This window comes from Sapajus apella, unplaced genomic scaffold (genome assembly GCF_009761245.1).
Source record: "Sapajus apella isolate SASKATOON/1434 unplaced genomic scaffold, GSC_monkey_1.0 scaffold75, whole genome shotgun sequence".
NCBI lineage: Eukaryota > Metazoa > Chordata > Mammalia > Primates > Cebidae > Sapajus > Sapajus apella.
In genome coordinates, this window is record NW_022437015.1 from 6,945,772 (window position 1) to 6,950,762 (window position 4,991).

Sequence of the window (4,991 nt, forward strand, 5' to 3'; positions counted from 1 at the left end):
TTTCTATGGAGAGATCCACTGTGAGTCTGATGGGCCTCCCTTTGTGAGTGACCCGACCTTTCTCTCTGGCTGCACTTAACACTTTTTCCTTCATTTCAACCCTGGTGAATCTGATGATTATGTGCCTTGGGGTTCCTCTTCTTGAGGAATATCTCTGTGGTATTCTCTGTATTTCCTGGACTTATATGGTGGCCTGCCTTTCTAGGTTGGGGAAGTTCTCCTGGATAACATTCTGAAGAGTGTTTTCCAGCTTGGATTCATTCTCTCCATCACATTCAAGAACACCTATCAAACGTAGATTAGGTCTTTCCACATAATCCCATATTTCTTGGAGGCTTGTTCATGTCTTTTCATTCTTTTTTCTCTATTCTTGCCTTCTCATTTTATTTCATTGAGTTGATCTTCAATCTCCAATATCCTTTATTCTGCTTGGTCAATTTGGCTATTGAAACTTGTGTATGCTTCATGAAGTTCTCGTGCTGTGTTTTCAGCTCCATCAAGTCATTTATATTCTCCTCTAAGCTGTTTATTCTAGTTAAAATCTCATCTAACCTTTTTTCTAGGTTCTTAGTTTCTTTGCATTGGGTTAGTACATGTTTTTTAGCTCTGAGAAATTTGTTATTACCCACCTTCTGAAGCCTGTTTCTGTCAATTCATCGGATTCATTCTCCATCCATCTTTGATCCCTTGCAGGTGAGGAGTTGTGAGGCCTTGGAGGAGGAGAGGCATTCTTGTTTTTGGTGTTTTCATCCTTTTTGCTCTGGTTTATTCCCATCTTAGTGGCATTATCTACCTGTGGTCTTTGTAGTTGGTGACTCTCAGATGGTGTCTCTGAGTGGACGTCCTTTTTGTTGATGTTGAAGCTATTTCTTTCTGTTTCTTAGTTTTCCTTCTAACAGCCAGGCCCCTCTGCTGAAGGACTGCTGAAGGTCCAGTCCAGACCCTGCTTGCCTGGGGATTACCCACAGGGACTGCAGAACAGTACGCATTGCTGCTGGTTTCTTCTTCTGTTATCTTTGTCCCTGAAGGGTACCCGCCAGATGTCAGCCTGAGTTCTCCTTTATGAGGTGTCTCTTTGGGTGTAGGGGGGTTGGGGCACTGCTTGAGGAGACAGTCTGTCCCTTATAGGAGCTCAAGTGCTGTGCTGAGAGCTCCATTGCTACACGCAGAGCTACTGGACAGGTACATTTAAGTCCGCTGCAGTGGAACTCATAACTGCCTCTTTTCCCAGGTGCTCTGACCTAGGAAGGTAGGCTTTATTTATAAGTTTGTGACATGCTGCTGCCTTTTTTCAGAGACTCCCTGCCCCACACAGAGTAGTCTAGTCACAGTCTGCCAGCAGAGGTGTTGCTGAGCTGCCACAGGCTCTGCCCAGCTGCTGTGTGAACTGCCTCAGTATTGGCAGACTGCCTCTGTTTCAGCAGACACCCTTCCCCACACTGAGCTGGACCATCCTGGGTCCATCTGTGCTTGCTGCGGAACTCACTCCAGAATGTTTCAGATTGCTTGTTTTGTGGGGGTGGTACCTGCCAAGCCAATTCGTCTGGCTCCCTGTCTCAACCCCTTCCCTTTCAGTTAAATAGGCGGCCCTGTCTCCCAGGGCTTCCAGGCACCAGTTGAAACGACCACCCAGATTTGTGTGAGTTTCTGTGTGCCAACCCGCAGCACCAGCCATGCTGAAAACTCGTGATGCTTTTCAGCCTGGGAATCTCCTGGTCTGTGGGCAGTGAAAACTTGTTTGGAAATGCAGTGAGCACTCACCCTTTGTGTTGTTCTTGCTGGGAACTGCACTCCGGAGCTGTTCCTATTTGGCCATCTTGGATCCTCCCCAGGTTTGTTTTGCTTGCTTTTCTAGTTTTTTAAAGTAGATCTTTATATTTATTTTAGGTTCTTCTTTTTTCTTTTTTTCTTTTTTTTTTATTTTGTAGGCACTTATAGCTATACACTTTCCTGTTAGTACTGCTTTTGCTGTATTCCATAGCCTTTGGTATGTTATGTTTCTATTATCACTTGTTTTAAGAAATGTTTTGATTTCATTCTTAATTACTTCATTGACTCCCTAGCCATTCATAGCATATTGTTTAATTTGCATGTATTTGTATGGTTTCCAATATTCTTCTTATTATTGATTTTTAATTGTATTTCATTGTGGTCAGAAAAGAAGACTGATATAATTTTAATTCTCTTGAATATTTTAACACTTGTTTTGTGGCCTAAAATGTGCTGTATCTTTGAGAATAATCCATGTGCTGAGGAGAATAATGTGTATTTTGCAGCCATTGGATAAAATATTACTTAAATATTTATTAGGTCCCTTTGGTCTATAAAGCAGATTAAGTCTGATGATTCTTTGTTGACTTTCTATCTAGTTGATCTGTCTAATGCTGAAAGTGGGGTGTTAAAGTCTCCATCTATTATTGTATTAGAACCTATCTCTCTTTAGGTCAAATAACATCTGCTTTATGTATTTGGGTTCTCCAATGTTGGATGCATATATATTTTCAGTTATGATATCCTGTTGCTGGATTGACCACCTTATGATATAATGACTTCTTTTGTCTCTTTTTATAGTTTTAGTTTCAAAATCTATTTTGTCTGATGTAAGTATATCAACATCTGCTTGTTTTTGGTTTCCCTTTGTGTAAAATGTCTTTTTCCATCTCTTCTTTCCAGCCTGTGTTTCTTTATAGGTGACATATGCTTCTTGTAGGCATAAGATCATTGGCCCTTTTTAAAAAAATTTATTCAGCCATGATATATCTTTTGATTGGAAAATGTAGTCCATTTACATTCAATGTTATTATTAACAAGTAAGGACTTATTCCTGCCATTTTGTTATTTGTTTAGTGGTTGTTTTGTAGTCTTCTCTTTCTTCTTTTCTTTCTTGACTTACTTTTAGTGGAGGTAATTTTCTCTGATGGTATGCTTTAAATTTCTTACTTTTTATTTTTTGTGTATCTGATGTATGTTTTTTGATTCGAGGTTACGATGAGTCTTGCAAATACCTTATAAGTGATTAAGTTAAGCTGATGACAAATTAACAAAGACTGCATAAACAAACAAGCAAAGAGAAAACTAATAAAAACTCTACACTTTATCTTATTACCCACAATTTTAACTTTTTGTTGTTTCTGTTTATAACTTATTGTACTGTCTAGGACTTTAAATGATATTGTAGTTTATATATTTAGTAAGTTTATCTTTTAGCCTTTCTACTCAACATATAATTAGTTCATACAACACAATTACAGTGTTATAATACTCTGTGTATTTGTGTGTATTTACTATTAACAGTGAATTTTGTGATTTCTTTTTGCTCGTTAACATTATTTCCTTTCTTTATCATTGCTTGTGGCACAGATCTGGTGTTGACGAAATTCCTCAGCTTTTGTCTGGGAAAATATTTCTTGTTTATGTCTGAAGAATAATTTTGTTGGATTTACTATTCTAGACTAACAGTTTTTTTTTTTTCTTTCAGCACTTAAATAATGTCATGTCCTAAAATTATCTAAATGGTAGAGGAAATGTAAGAAAATTATATTTATAAGGTGGTTTAAGATCATGGGAAGCTGTAATAAGGTTAAGTGGAAAAAATTTATGATTGTACTATGTAAAATAAATTCATTAGTATCATTAAAAAAAAAAGTCGAGCTTCGCAAAGGCTTTCCGTGCACCGTGGCCCACAGGCACCCGGCACATGCCTCCCCGCTGCCAGGATGCCTAAAAGGAAGGTCAGCTCCACCAAGGGAGAGACCAAGAGGAGATCCTCACGGTTGTCAGCAAAACCTCCTGCAAAAGTGGAAGTGAAGCTGAAAAAGGCAGCAGCGAAGGATAAATCTTCAGACAAAAAAGTGCAAACAAAGGGGAAAAGGGGAGCAAAGGGAAAACAGGCTGAAGTGGCTAACCAAGAAACTAAGGAAGATTTACCTGCAGAAAACGGGGAAACAAAAACTGAGGAGAGTTCAGCCTCTAATGAAGCAGGAGAGAAAGAAGCCAAGTCTGATTAATACATTATACCATGCCTTACAGTGGTCCCTGTCTCCCTTCTCGTACAATCCAGGGGAATATTTTTATCAACTATTGTGTAAATGCAAGTTTTTTAGTAGCTCTAGAAACATTTTTAAGAAGGAGGGAATCCCACCTCATCCCATTTTTTAAGTGTAAATGCTTGTTTTTAAGAGGTGAAATCATTTTCTGGTTGTTTATTTTTTGGTACAACCAGAAAATAGTGTGGGATATTGAATTATGGGAGGCTTTGACTGTCTCGGGTGTCAGCTTACCATTCCATAGATGGGGGTTAGTTTTTATATCCTATAATACAAAGCATATTAAATGGCAATATGGAGTCAGTCCTGCATTTAGTGTCTTGAACATTTTAAATTACTTCTATTCTCATGTTGTTTTTTAGTAGAATTGTTTCCTAAAGAAAACCACTCTGATCATGGCTCTCCCTGTCAGAATTGTGTGCACTCTGTAACATCTTTGGTGTGGTAGTCCTGTTTTCCTAATAACTTTGTTACTGTGTTGTGAACGATTAAAAATTTGAATATGTAGTGTACATGCTATTCAGTTGTGAATTGTTGGGACGTATGTAACAGCTTATCAACATGTGAAGATACAGGCACTTGATAGCCTCTTACGGAAAATTTGCATCTAAATTTTAAGGTGGAAAGTCACTGGTATAACTTTAAAAAAGAATTACAATACATGGCTTTTTAGATTTTTGTTACTATGTTAAGAATTGTGTACAAATTGAAATGTCTGTACTGATCCTCAACCAATAAAATCTCAATTATGAAACCAAAAAAGAAAAAAAAAAGTCATGTCCCTCTGTTTTGGCCTGTAAAGTTTGCACTAAGAAGTCTGATGCCAGACTTTTTGAAGTTTATTTGCATGTTGTTTCTTTTATCTTGCTTTTAGGATTCTTTCTTTATCTTTGACCTTTGGAAGTTTGATTATTAAATGCCTTGAGGTAGTCTTCTTAGTGTTAA

At 37.8% G+C, this 4,991-nt stretch overlaps 1 pseudogene across 1 annotated transcript; it reads left to right on the top strand.

Moving 5' to 3' along the window:
• The first annotated feature begins 3,716 nt into the window (after positions 1-3,716).
• On the top strand, positions 3,717-4,687 carry LOC116532274 (annotated as a pseudogene). Its single transcript, XR_004260807.1, has one exon. The product of XR_004260807.1 is annotated as a non-histone chromosomal protein HMG-14 pseudogene (transcript).
• The last annotated feature ends 304 nt before the right edge of the window (positions 4,688-4,991 follow it).